General features: G+C 44.2%; 1 long non-coding RNA gene and 1 pseudogene across 1 annotated transcript in view; both read left to right on the top strand.

Annotated features, from left to right (window-relative positions):
• The first annotated feature begins 367 nt into the window (after positions 1-367).
• LOC134323821 (uncharacterized) lies at positions 368-3,158 on the top strand (annotated as a pseudogene).
• Positions 3,159-3,437: 279 nt separating this feature from the next.
• The window catches only part of LOC134323882 (uncharacterized), a 31,813-nt gene continuing 19,750 nt past the window's right edge, over positions 3,438-15,500 (top strand). The window contains exon 1 of the long non-coding RNA XR_010014124.1: positions 3,438-3,519. This is a non-coding gene — a long non-coding RNA (uncharacterized LOC134323882). The remainder of the gene's footprint in view (positions 3,520-15,500) is intronic.

The following is a 15,500-nucleotide window of genomic DNA, read 5'->3' on the forward strand; positions in this document are numbered from 1 at the left end:
GTTCATCCTGGCAAGCTGTCGTCCAACTTAAACAAAGCCACGCCAATGGCCTCCTACCGGCTGCTTGTTTCTCTCCCTCTATTCTTTTGTACAGTCTGTCGGCAATGGGACAAGGATGACGGGAGCAGGTTTGGTGATAACTGGAAGCTCCTAGTCCGGACCTATACGACGGTGGTGGGTGTGTGATGGTCGCCTTTCTGTGAACCGTGACTACACAGGATTCCGGTCCTGCACCCGTGACTGGGCAGGCCTATTTAGGAGCACCGCTGCCCACCCCACATGGGGAGGACCCTTGAAAAGGTGGGTCAAAAATCGGAAGTCACACCTGAGCCTGGCTGGGATACCGCACCCAGCGGGACACCCTCTAATGCGGACGAAACTCAAGAAAATCCCTAACTTGCCGAACCTCCTGACTTTCGGAACTTGGAACGTCCGAACACTCCTGGACGTGAAGGATACGGATCGCCCAGAACGGCGAACAGCACTGGTCTCCAAGGAACTAGCGAGATTCAACATCGACATCGCAGCCCTAAGTGAGACAAGATTTTCAGAAGAAGGACAGCTCGAGGAGACCGGAGCTGGCTTTACCATCTTCTGGAAAGGGAAAGACCAAGGGGAGCGACGTGACCACGGAGTCGGCGTCGCCATCAAGAGCCAATTAGTCAGGGATTACAACCTGGCTCCTAAAGGCATTAACGAACGCCTCATGACGCTTCGAGTACCACTTGCTAAAGACCATTTTGCTACCATCATCTCAGCCTATGCACCAACGCTAGACGCAGAAGAGAGTGTGAAGGAAACTTTCTACCAACAATTAAACAATATCATCTTGTGTGTCCCCACCGAGGACCGCCTTCTGATCCTCGGCGACTTCAATGCCAGGGTTGGAAGAGACCATCAGCTCTGGCCCAACATCATCGGCAAGCAAGGCGTTGGGAACTGCAACGACAATGGCCTTCTCCTTCTTGGCCTCTGTGCAGGACATGAACTCACTATCACGAACACCTGCTTCCGACTACCCAACCGACTCAAGACTACATGGAGGCACCCTCGATCCAAGCATTGGCACATCCTTGACTACATCATCGTCAAGCAGAAGTTCAGGAAGGACGTCCAGATAACCAGGAGCATGCCAGGTGCCGACGACTGTCTCGTCATCTCTAAACTGAAACTGAATTTGAGACAGAGACCTCGAATGCATACGACAAACCAGATGAGAAGGAAATATGACATCAGCAAACTAACCGACCCTGCTATGTCGGCAAAGCTCCAGGAAAACATCCAGCAACATCTGACCTTGACCCCTGCCAACCCATCCTCGATCGAGGCAGAGTGGACAACACTACGTGCAGTGATCAATGATGCAGCCAAAGAAACCATCGGTCTGCAGAGAAGGAAGCATCAAGACTGGTTCAATAACAATGATGCGGAGATCACAACCATAATAGCTGAAAAACGGAAAGCAAAGATTACTCACGAACAGGATCCATCAAATCATGAGAAGAAAACCAAATTCCAGCAACTGAAACGACAGTGCCAAGCGCGGCTCAGAGAGCTCCAAAACAACTGGTGGCAACAGAAGGCAGAAGAACTCCAATGCTTTGCTAATAAAAGAGACACAAGGAACTTCTACGCGAGCCTCAAAGAGATCTATGGCCCAAGGAGATCCTCTGTTGGAACGCTTATGTCCTCTGACAACTGCACACTTCTAACGGACAGCCAAGCCATCCTAGACCGTTGGAAGGAACATTTCGACACTCTTCTTAACCGAAAGTCATCCGTTGCCAGAGACTTCCTGAGAAACATCCCCCAACTGCCCCCACGACTTGAACTGACAGCACCTCCGTCCTACCAAGAATTCGAAACAGCTCTAAGCCTCATACGATGCGGAACAGCCGCTGGACCCGACAACATCCCAGTCGAGCTCCTTGTACATAGCGGTATAACACTCAAGACCCGCCTCTCCGTACTGATGCTCCGAATGTGGGAAGCAAGACAAGTCCCTGACGACATGAAGAATGCCCTGATTGTGACGATCTTCAAAAAGGGTGACCGGAACATCTGTGGGAATTACCGCGGAATATCCCTGCTTTCCATTGCTGGGAAGATCTTCGCCCGGATCATCCAAAATCGTCTTCAAAAGGTTGCAGAAGAAATCCTTCCAGAGTCACAATGTGGATTCCGTACAACCAGAGGAACAATCGACCTGATTTTCTGTGCTCGCCAGTTACAAGAAAAATCACATGAACAGCAAAAACCCCTCTTCCTAGTCTTCTATGATCTGGAGAAGACCTATGACAGTGTCAATACGGCTGCCATGTGGGAAGTCCTACAACGCTTTGGCTTCCCCAATCACGTGTGGACTGAAACAGGGATGTGTCCTTGCACCTACCTTGTTTGCCATCTACCTTGCCGCCATGATGTATGAGATACTACCCAATAACCCTGGCATTGAAATGAGGTACAGGCTGAACGGAGGACTATTCAACCTGTCCCGTCTGAGATCCAGAAGCCTGGTTTCCACCATCAAAGTCACCGAAATGCAATATGCAGACGACAACGCTGCACCAACCCACTCAGTCAAAGACTTACAAACATCAGTCAACAACTTCAACGCAGCATACACATGCTTTGGCATGACCGTGAACGCCTCAAAAACCAAGGTCCTCGCACAACCGCCTCCCGGGACTTCCCTACCAGACTTCAACATCTCAATCAACGAGAAGACCCTAGAATGTGTGGACCACTTCCCGTATCTTGGCAGCATCCTGTCCACCCAGTGCACATCATCTAAGGACGTAGAGAACAGAATCCAAGCGGCACATCGAGCCTTCGGAGGACTCACCAGCCGTGTCTTCCGTAACAAGGATCTGACCCATCAAACAAAACTTATGGTCTACAACGCCTTCGTCGCATCCACTCTTCTGTATGGATGTGAAACCTGGACCCTCTGCCGAGCAGATCTGAAGAAGCTGGAGCAGTTCCACCAACAGAAGCTGCGAGCCATTCTCAACATCAACTGGGATGATTATGTGACCAATAATTCTGTGCTGGAAAGAGCTTCCTCTGTCAGCATTGAAGCATCCATCATGAAACATCAACTCCGGTGGATGGGCCACGTAACTCACATGTCTCCCACGACGGATCCTGTTTGGTGAACTTGCATCAGGGAAGCGACCCCTTGGTGCCCCACTGAAACGCTACAATGATCAATTAAAGTGGACCCTAAAATCCACAGGCATCGACCCCAAGACCTGGGAAGCATTGACTCAAGAAAGACGTCTGTGGAGAAGAGCGGTCAAACAAGGAATTACACTCTTTGAAGCCAACAGCGAGACGTCAACGGAGGAAGGAAAGAGCACGGCAACCTCGAGCTCTTACAATACCCTGTGAAAAATGTCCAAGAATGTTTGTCTCAAAAACTGGTCTCATCAGCCATCAGAGAGCCAAACACTGACGGAGAACCAAGCATCGCACTGGAGATCTATCCTCGGACTACGAGGGGACGCCATCAACATGGTGAGTACTTGAGTAAGTGTTCTTCATGAATTTATGGGTGGCACTTGATAACAATGTGATTTGTTCATTTTATTGATCTTCAAAAAGTGGTCTGTACACAACCGAATAGACATTTTACACAAGTTTGTTATCACATTACTTCAAATTTCTTCAGTAGAATTGTCCCAAAATCACATTATGAGTACTAGAGTAAGTGTTCATGACTGTATGGGTGGAACTTGTTAACAATTTTATTTTATTTTTTTAATAATCTTCAAATGTGGTGTAAACACAACCAAATGAACTTTTAACAAAATTTGCCATTCCATTATTTCAAATTCCTACAGTGAAATTGTCCCAAAATCACAAGATAAGTACCAGAGTAAGTGTTCTTCAGGATTGTATTGGTGGCACTTGATAACAATTTGATATTCTTTTTTTATTGATCTTCAAATAGTGGTCTGTACACAACCGATTAGACAGTTTACATAAGTTTGCCATCCCATTATTTCAAATTCCTACTGTAAAAATGTCCCAATTTTATTGATCTTCAAAGAGTGTTTTGTACACAACCAAATAGACACTTTACTCAAGTTTATCACCACATTACTCCAAATTTCTACAGTAAAATTGTCCCAAAATCACGCCATGAGTACTAGACTAAGTGTTCTTCATGACAGTATGGGTGGAACTTAATAACAATTTGATTTGTTAATTTTATTGATCTTCAAAGAGTGGTCTGTACACAACCAAATAGACACTTTACTCAAGTTTATCACCACATCACTCCAAATTTCTACAGTAAAATTGTCCCAAAATCACAATATGAATACTAGACTAAGTGTTCTTCATGACAGTATGGGTGGAACTTGATAACAGTTTGATTTGTTCATTTTATTGATCTTCAAAAAGTGGTCTGTTTACAACCGAACAGACACTTTACTCAAGTTTATCACCACATTACTCCAAATTTCTACAATAAAATTGTCCCAAAATCACACCATGACTACTAGACTAAGTGTTCTTCATGACAGTATGGGTGGAACTTGATAATTTGATTTGTTAATTTTATTGATCTTCAAAGAGCAGTCTGTACACAACCAAATAGACACTTTACAGTAAAAACATCTGTAATGTATTTCATTAATAACAGAATGAATGCTCTAGTTTAATGTAATGGATTTCATGTATTATAATACGGTAGATTATGATTATTGATCTATAAACAGCAGGTTTACTCTCTTTAATGCTTCGTCTACCGTAAAATACGGTTTAAACGCGCAGTAAAACTTTAAGTGCCGATAGCGCGACCGAGCTTTTTTAAAGTGCAGATGGCGTGACCGCGGTGACGGACCGAGATAGTGGCAGATGTTTCTGTGAGAGGAATTTTATACTCAAGCTATTCCCTCTAACGTTCTTTTTTGAGGTGGTGTACAAACTGAAAATCCGACTCGGGGGTAGATGACATAGGTAAACAATACATGTTTATAGGACAAATGATTTGCTCTCAGAACGTTTAGATGAAATGGAGGCAAGGATCATATACATATCCAGCAAATACTTAAATGCTAATATTATACTTGGGGGGGGATTTTTATGACACCCAAGACAGATGGCCTAAAGTAAGGAGTAGTGATAACAGCAATGGGATCTTTAAGTTGTGCACTAATCTTGGCCTTGTAGATATTTGGAGAAAAACAACCCACAAACTTTGATGTATATGTGACGGAGTGGTCGGCGTTTGGTTTGTTTGTTTAGGTTAAAGTTGCTCGACAACACCACCTAGGGAAATTTCACCCCTAGGAAATATTTATATAACGGGCACTTAAGGCCCTGAAAGAAAGACACCCAGGTTCGAACACACTTGGAGACCAGAGACGTACTTTTTTATAATTCATAAAGACAACCACGGCAGGAAGGAACAGGGCTGAGGGCTTACCATGGCAGCGGGAAATATGGAAGTAAAGGAATCTCCTACACTACACACCACACGTGATCACACCGCACACCTCAATAACACCCAATGTGCTCTAGACTGCAGAGCAAGTGAAAAGGGTTCCACCACCAGTCCATCTGCCTCCTGCTTTGGCCCACAGCTCCTGTCCAACCAGAGGAAAAAGAAAAACAAATAATTATAAAACAGGTGGTGAAGAGGGGGGCAATGATAATTATTAGCTCAAGAGGCAAAGGACACTTATCTCTCTTGCTTCTCACACAATGAGGTAAGCACAGGGTCTCTAGTCTCTTGCAGCCCCCTTACACCACACCAACAAAAGACAAAAATAGAAAATACACAAACCACAATGCTCCAATAGAATAAACCACAAATCAAAATAAATAAACACTAAATTAATAGTATAAACAAAATATATTTATACAAAACAATAAATCTAAATATGAAACTCCAGCAAAACACTAATAAAAAAACAACAAAACAATAATATAGACAAAACAGTAATTCCAGCAGAACACCAATGGGGGCAAGACTGGAACCAAGCCAGCACGATCCAGGCTAAAAGACCTCACACACATAATACACAACACTTAAAATGATCGACTCACACGATGACCAATTTAAAATAGATCGTATGCCTACCAGGATACAGCAATGCAGTTTTCAGCGCAGTGAAAGTCAGAGTACAGACCAGCGGGTACAACAGCTACCGTAGTCACAGTAGTGTAATGTAGCCACTATTTTCACTCGACTGAAAGCGAAACACGCCAACAGAAACGCAGAGAGAACCCACAACATAGCACCGGTCTTACAAACACAAGCCCACATGGCTTTTAATCGTTAAGAAGCGATTCACCGGGAGACACGAAGCCAAACTCGTCCATGCCGGCACGGACGTCAGATGCCCCGGAAGAGGAAGCAGCAGGAAGTGCACCAAAGGTAGTCAACCAATGCCCATACTTATAGCATGGGAAAGGACCGCCCAGCAATTTAAAGGTACCTACAAATCATCCTCAGCTGGAGAGCAATTTAGATGAAATCAACACAAAACCCCATCCTGCTACATATACATGGCAAAATAGTAACCTCTCCTTATTATTCACACCCTTAACTAGAGTGGAAACAATACACAGGCTTTTGTTCCTTTTAAGAAACCTGTAAAGAACTTTTTGTGGTTTTGCACTTTTCTTAATATAAGGAGGTTATGCTTGCACATTATTTGAAGTGTGTTGTTTGTGAGCAATTCTTAAAAAGGATATAGCTAATTAAGATTTCTGTTTTGTTTTAATTATTGTTAATTATTGTTATATTGTTATTGTTATAAAGTTTGAGTCCCTTAAAAGGATAATTATAGGTGGTGCTGTTACTATTTTTGCACTTCTGCAGTCTTTCAAATTAAAATGCAAAGAAAAGAAATTTCGGTAATATCTTTGAAAATAATCGTGATTTTTTTTCTTTTGCAGTATCCCCAGCCCAATTTGGTAGTAATCTAGTGTTCTGTTCATTCTGTCTTTTTCATTGGTTTCGCTTAATGTAAGGGGCTTACACAACATAAACAAAAGAAAATCTATTTTTTTATTATTGCAACAAAGAAGGGCTAATTTTTAAACACACAGCATTATTTCAGACTTAAATTTTTGGAAAAGTCAATGGGGAAATGAAATGTGGCTATGCAATGGTACAAACAGATCAGCAGGGGTTGCTATTTTTAAGGGGAAATACAGGGGTAAGGTAGTTTACAGTGAAGATGATAACAAAGGTAGATGGCAAGAGATGTTCACAAGTCACAAAATACGAGTCCGAGTCGAGTTACAAGTTTTTAGGCTAGAGTCCGAGTCAAGTCACGAGTCTTTAGGCTAGAGTCCAAGTCAAGTCATGAGTCAATATAATATACACAAAACATATATTGGAAATTTAGCATAAATAAACGAATAATATGTAAGTTCAGATAAAAACAACAACAGATTAGCAACTGTATTGTGCCGTTTTGCTTAGTGCCTTTACTTTCCTAGGTACCAGTTAAAAGCTTAAACTGATGTTTTGTTTTTATTGCACAGTGGCCCAAATCCCAAACACAGCGAAAAATCCATAATACTGCTTACCTTAGCTTATGTTGTTCCATTAAAATCAGAAGGTCTGCTTGGTTCAGAAAGCGGTTCTTACAATCATTAGCGCCAATTCTGTAGGAGCGTTCCATTCACATTATCTGTCACTGTGAAGTGCACTACGTAGGGTATTCCACCATTTTAAGTAGGGAGCGATGCTTCATCACTACGCCGGAAGCTGGCTGGAACATTTACTCATTGTGTGCATTGCGGGTTAAAACAGAGCAGAAAATTACAATCAGAATGATGTCGGATCATATATATATACAGTATATATACTGTGTATATATATATATATATATATATATATATATATATATTAGAGATGCATGAGTACCGATACTAGTATCGGGTATTAGCCCGATACCGCGCTCATTAACTCGTACTCGCACTCGCAAACGAGGCTCCGATACTAAACATCCGATACCTTGTGCCTAGTGCACGTTGCTGCGTTAACGCAGGGATTTTCAACCTGTGGGGCGCGAGTGCCTGACCCCCGCGTGACATTGCGAGATTTTTTTACTTCTAAAACTAAAGCAATTCATTTTTCACCCACGGGAGACAGATTGAATTATTCTCACTGACCACGCTCACACGCACGTTTAATGTTATTTAGTTCCGTTTGAAAAAAAAAAAAACCTTCAAAATAGAGCTAACAGTGAAGATAACCGGTTACAAAAGCAGCGACCGCTGTTATAGGACGTGTTTGTGTTCAATACTCTGTTCAGTGTCGATACAAGTGATTCAGGAGTCGACTCATTTTAAGCTTCTTTTCTCAGTCATCTCTCCGTGTTTACTGTTATAATAAATGATGCGGTTGTAAATAAACACCAACTACTACAGAACATTTTGTGTGACTCGCTTACATTATAAAGCTCAGGCTTAATTATACTGGTTATTACCACAAAGCGGGAGCTGACTCAGAGTCGTTTACGATTTACCGAGGTGAACCACGAATGTATGTGCTGATAGAATCGGCTCAGATGGGATCGGACTGTATTATCCTTTTAAAGTAAATATTTCAATCAGCAGAATCGCATCGCATGTATGATGTGCACAACGTTAATTACGTGCGTTTATTAATGAACGTTAACGTTAGCTTGTCAGAAGCTTTCTCAATGATGTCTGTGCGGTGTTTTTTTTTTTTTTTTACAATTAGTGATGGCAACCCAAGCAACTGTTCCACTGCACTATTTTACACTAAAAACTACACTATTCCATAATGCTCCAGATTGCATCATTCTAAATAGGTATCGGTATCGGTATCGGCGAGTACTAAAATACATGTACTTGTACTCATACTCGGTTGGGAAAAAATGGTATTGATGCATCCCTAATATATATATATATATATATACGTATATATAAAATTGTCACACGTAACTAATGTTGCTGACTTTTGTTGTCCACAAGTCAATTTTTGCGAGTCACGAGTCCGAGTCATTTGAAACAAGTCCGAGTCGAGTCTGAAGTCACTGTGTGTGCGACTTACGTGCGACTCGGACTCGAGTCGCAGACTCAAGTCCCCATCTCTGGGTAGATGACATAGGTAAACAATACATTTTGGTTCATGTTTATGTTTATGGGACAAATGATTTTCGATTAAACTCAGAACTTTTAGATGAAATGGAGGAAAGGATATCCAGCAAATACTTAAATGCTAATATTATACTTGGGGGGATTTTAACACAGTTTTAGATGACAGCCTAGACAGATGGCCTCCTAAAGTAAGGAGTAGTGATAACAGCAATGGGATCTTTAAGTTGTGCACTAACCTTGGCCTTGTAGATATTTGTAGAAAAGACAACCCACAAACTTTGATGTATACATGGCAAAATAGTAACCTTTCTGTGCAGTCTCGAATTGATTTATGGTTGATCTCAGAGGTCCTGTGCTATAAAGTAGAAAAAGTTAGTACTGAACCTGCAGTTCTCACAGACCATTGATCTATCTATATATCATTTAATACAGCTGATAGGACAAACGATTTTAGATATTGTAGAGGTTATGGATGTTAAACAACTCACTTAATGAAGATTTCAAACACAAGGCTTCTGACATTATTAAAAAACATCATAGACAAGCATGTATCACTAAATCAATTTGGAATACATTGGGAATTGATGAAATATGATCAGATGTTTAGCTATTAAAATGTCTAGATGTCTATCTATATATCATTTAATACAGCTGATAGGACAAACGATTTTAGATATTGTAGAGGTTATGGATGTTAAACAACTCACTTAATGAAGATTTCAAACACAAGGCTTCTGACATTATTAAAAAACATCATAGACAAGCATGTATCACTAAATCAATTTGGAATACATTGGGAATTGATGAAATATGATCAGATGTTTAGCTATTAAAATGAGTAAAATGATTGCCAAGGAAAAACGAGTAGAAGAGGAAACTATTATTATAGAAATTATTACGCTTAGTGATAAACCAAATTTAACTGAAAAAGAAGTTCAACATATGGTAAATTACAAGAAAACTTTTGATTGATTAACTGTGCATAAACGGTGTTGTTACAAGTGATTTACAAAATATTTCAAATCATATTACTAATTTCTATCAATTCCTATATGCTAGTAAAGGCACAGACAACATTTTGTTAGATTAATTTTGAAAAAACTTAGATGACACATGTTCTGTCACTAATGAATTAAAATATGTGATAAGGAACTTAGTCTCAATGAAATTATTAATAACATACATACACTTAAATACCAAGACCTGGTGGAGGAGTGCAGGAGCAGGGGCTGGCGGACTTACTGCGAACCTATCGAGGTAGGTTGCCGGTGGTTTGCTGGGCGTTCAACCTGCAAAGCTCTGGCAAGGCTAGGAGTGGTTGGAGCAGCTAAGAGGGGAGCCATACGTTCCATAACGGAAGCCGCAGAGAAAGCCACACGATGGCTTTGGCTAAAGAGGGCGAGCCCGTGGATTGGTGCTGCTGGGATGCAATCCGGGTCTTGATCAACCCCGGATGGGTCACCTGAGTGAGGGGGTCTGATGTTGAAAGACCCGAAACCCCCGATGACCCCAGGAACATCACTGATGATGCATCCCAGCGCATCCTAGAGATGTATTTAAAAACCATATGTTCTGGACCAACCAGTGACATCTGGGAATAGACCAGTTGACAACCAAGAATAGATTGGTGACTGCTGGAGAGTCAGATGACAGCACGGAAAGACGGCAACATGGGCAAGTCGGGCTAGCAACCCAGCTTGCATCCTTCGTGAGGAGGAAGCCAATCCAAGCTACGAGTGAACCTTCAGAGACATACCCCCAGGGGATCCCGAGAGGGGGGGAGGATGAGATCCCCAACAGGACGGACCTATGGATGATGACCCATGCAAACGGCCAGACGACGATTAATGCAAAATGCATCTGTGGGAAAGTTTGCAAGAATCCGCGGGGCCTCAAAATCCATCAGGCCAGGATGAAATGTTTGGACAAGGAGGAGCAGGTGCAACGCACAGGACCAGTTCCTGGTGAGACGCAGGAGGAGCAGGGCCAGGACTCACCCCACAGAGCCCAGCGCCTCCACGCACCGGTTCCCCAGTTTCCATGCAGAGTAGTTCCACAGCGGATTAGATGGCCCCCAGCAACCAGCAAGAGCATGTGGCAGCAATTTGACGACGATGTTTGTGAGATTGTCCAAACAACTAAGGGCGATGCTGACAGTCGATTGCACACAATGACGACCATCATTGTTAGCTACGCATCAGAGAGATTTGGCTACATGGAGATAGGGAAAAGTAGGAAACCTTATAATAAGAATCGCAGAGCCACCAAGATCCAGCAGCTGCGCCAAGAACTCAGATCCCTTAGGAAGCAGTACAAGAGGGCCAGTGAAGAAGAGCGGCAGCCTCTGGCAGAGTTGCGAGAGATCGTCAGGAAGAAACTCCTGAATATACGCAGAGCAGAGTGGCACCGCAGACGAGCAAAGGAGAGGGCCAGGAAGCGAACAGCCTTCATTGCCAGCCCCTTTAGCTTCACCAGGAAACTGCTTGGTGACAAGCGTAGCGGCCAGCTGAAGTGCTCCGCAGAGGATGTTAACACCTTCCTTCATAACACTTTGAGTGACCCAGAGAGAGACCAGGATCTTGGCCACAACAATGCTCTGATAAGCCCAGCCCTACCGACAACAGAGTTTGACATCAAGGAACCAAGCTGGAGAGAGGTCCAGGAAGTTGTAAAGGCAGCGAGATCAGCCTCAGCCCCTGGGCCCAGTAGGGTACCATACAGTGTATACAAGCGCTGTCCGAAACTTCTTCAGCTACTGTGGAAGATCCTGAGAGTGGTCTGGCGACGAGGAAGAGTCGCCAACCAGTGGAGGTGGGCTGAGGGTGTGTGGATCCCGAAGGAGGAGAACTCCAAAGACCTGGGCCAGTTCAGAACCATCTCACTGCTCAGCACAGAAGGAAAGATATTCTTCAGCATTGTGTCACGGCGGCTGTCAATGTTCTGTTTAAAGAACAATTATATCGATACTTCGGTACAGAAAGGTGGGATTTCCGGAACATCAGGCTGCATGGAACACACAGGGGTTATCACACAGCTCCTTAGGGAAGCAAAGGAAGGCAAAGGCGACCTGGTGGTCCTGTGGCTGGACCTTGCTAACGCTTATGGGTCTATACCACACAAGCTCGTCGAGGAGACTCTCCGCAGACACCATGTTCCCAACAAGATCAACCACCTCATATTGGATTACTACAACAATTTCCAGATGAGGGTTACATCTGGGTCCATAACATCTGAGTGGCATAGGCTAGAGAAGGGAATTATAACGGGCTGCACCATTTCAGTAACCCTTTTCGCCCTTGCCATGAACATGGTAGTGAAATCTGCGGAGGTGGAGTGTCGCGGGCCACTGACCAAGTCTGGAGTGCGGCAGCCACCAATCAGAGCTTACATGGATGACCTGACTGTGACTACATCATCTGTCCCTGGCAGCAGGTGGATCTTACAAGGGCTTGAGAAGCTCATCTCATGGGCAAGGATGAGCTTTAAGCCATCAAAGTCAAGGTCCCTGGTCTTGAAGAGGGGAAAAGTCATGGACAAGTTTCGCTTCAAGATCTCAGAGTCCACCATTCCAACACTGTTAGAAGAGCCAGTCAAGAGCTTGGGGAAGCTCTTTGACTGCAGCTTGAAGGACACAGCTGCCATCCACAAGACCTGTGGTAACCTTGGAACCTGGCTCACCAAGGTTGACAAATCTGGGTTGCCGGGTCGTTTTAAAGCATGGATCTACCAGCATGCCATTCTGCCCAGGGTTCTGTGGCCGTTGCTATTGTATGATGTCCCAATGTCAACTGTGGAAGCTCTGGAGAAGAAGATCAGCAGTTACTTGCGAAGATGGCTCGGCTTGCCTAGGAGCCTAAGCAGTGCTGCTCTGTACGGGGCCACCAACACCCTACAGCTCCCCTTCAGCGGCCTCACAGAAGAGTTTGTGGTAACTCGGACAAGAGAGGTTATGCAGTACAGGGACTCCAGGGACCCCAAGGTGGCCACAGCTGGCATCGAAGTCCGCACAGGCAGGAAGTGGAGTGCTGCCAGAGAGCTACAGGCAGCAGAGGTGCGGCTCAGGCAGAAGGCCCTTGTAGGGACAGTGGCAAGAGGGCGATCAGGCCTGGGCTACTTTCCAGGTAGCCAGGTGGATAGAGCAGAAGGGAAGGAGCGACAACATCTTCTCCAGGAGGAAGTGCGCGCTGGTGTAGAGGAGGTGAGAGTCAGCAAGATGGTGGGGCTGAGTCAGCAGGGAGCCTGGACAAGGTGGGAGAAGACGCTGCAGCGGAAGATCTCATGGCCAGATCTCTGGCGGGCTGACAGCTACCGCATCAGTTTCCTGGTCCAAGCTGTCTACGACACCTTGCCAAGCCCAGCAAACCTTTACACCTGGGGCAAGATTGAGACACCTTCCTGCCCCTGTGTGCTGGGAGAGGATCGCTTCAACACCTCCTCAGCAGCTGTCCCAAAGCCTTGGCCGATGGTCGATATCGGTGGCGCCATGACCAGGTGCTCAAGGCTGTTGCAGAGGCAGTCACCACAGCAATTCACTCCAGCAGACACTGCCCCAGGAAGAACAACATTCCTTTCCTAAAGGCCGGAGAGAAGCCCGACTCGCGAACACAGACCAAGTCAGGCCTGCTGTCCACAGCCCCAGATTGGCAGCTGAGAGTGGACCTGGGAAAACAACTAAAGGTCCCCGAACACATCGCCCAGACAAGACGGCGCCCAGACTTGATCATCTACTCAGATGCTACCAAGCAGGTGATAATGTGGGAGCTGACTGTGCCGTGGGAAGAGCACATGGAGGAGGCACACGAGAGGAAGCAGGCGAAATACCAAGACCTGGTGGAGGAGTGCAGGAGCAGGGGCTGGCGGACTTACTGCGAACCTATCGAGGTAGGTTGCCGGGGGTTTGCTGGGCGTTCAACCTGCAAAGCTCTGGCAAGGCTAGGAGTGGTTGGAGCAGCTAAGAGGGGAGCCATACGTTCCATAACGGAAGCCGCAGAGAAAGCCACACGATGGCTTTGGCTAAAGAGGGCGAGCCCGTGGATTGGTGCTGCTGGGATGCAATCCGGGTCTTGATCAACCCCGGATGGGTCACCTGAGTGAGGGGGTCTGATGTTGAAAGACCCGAAACCCCCGATGACCCCAGGAACATCACTGATGATGCATCCCAGCGCATCCTAGAGATGTATTTAAAAACCAAAGATAACAAGTCCCCTGGTAATGATAGACTCTCTAGTGAATTTTATAAAAAATATCAGGATGATATTAGCCCGTTTCTTCTTTCAGTCTTTGTTGAAGCAATAGATAAGGGAATTTTGCCTACATCCCTTAGACAAGGCATAATTTCTTCAATACCCAAACCAAATAAAGATATACATATATTAGAAAATTGCTTTTTTAAAGCCTTTGACACTGTTGAACATGAATTTATTTTTAAAACTTTAGAATTTCTAAATTTGGTGATTTTTTTAGAAAAGCTGTAACAACTCTTTATACTAATTGTAACAGTTCTGTGAAACTAACTAGTGGGACCACGTCCAGATTTTGTCTCTCAAGAGGCATTAGACAAGGCTGCCCTCTTTCACCATATATTTTTGCTGATTGCACAAACTCTTTCATATAAATATTTTTGGTAAAGAACTGAAAATTTGTCAATTAGCTGACGACAGTGTAATATTTCTTAAAAATTGCATGGAAGTTAGTAAAGCTCTTAAGGCTATGGATATTTTTTCTAGAGTCTCTGGTCTAAAAATAAACCTTAAGAAATGTGAGCTGTTTTCTCTAAAAAATAAAAACACTATAGAAATAGAAAATATCCCAGTAAAAGAGACTATTACATACCTTGGTATTAAACGTTGTAAAGATGAATCTTTACGTAGCTCTGTGAACTTCCCATTGTTGATTTCACTAAAAAGAAATTTAATTCTTGGCTCCACAAAGTTGAATCAGTTCATCTGGACACAAGTTTGTTGTAGAGTACGTTTCGTCACTCAATCCGAATGACTTCTTCAGTCTGAGCTGGTGTTGAATACCCCAACCTTATATGCAGTTGATTTGCATAACGACCGATCACCGCCCATTGCATAACAATGGAACAGGTGATCAGGTCTATATGAAATTCACAATGACCATTAATTACAATGGCCATGTGTGTCTTTCACACATGATTGGGGTAACGCTCCAATGACGGCGTTGTATGATGGTGAGAAATGTACTCTCAGGCCCCCTCCCGGTTCAGAGATGGTCGTTCCCTCTTCACGTGAATGGCCTCTTTGACTCCACGTTCAAACCAGCGTTCCTCCTTGTCAAGGATCTGCACATCTTCATCATTAAATGAGTGGCCGCTGGCTTGCAGGTGAGTGTAAACCGCAGAGTCCTGGCCAGAAGAGGTCGATCTTCTATGTTGGGCCATC

This window comes from Trichomycterus rosablanca, chromosome 12 (genome assembly GCF_030014385.1).
Source record: "Trichomycterus rosablanca isolate fTriRos1 chromosome 12, fTriRos1.hap1, whole genome shotgun sequence".
Taxonomy (NCBI): Eukaryota; Metazoa; Chordata; class Actinopteri; order Siluriformes; family Trichomycteridae; genus Trichomycterus; species Trichomycterus rosablanca.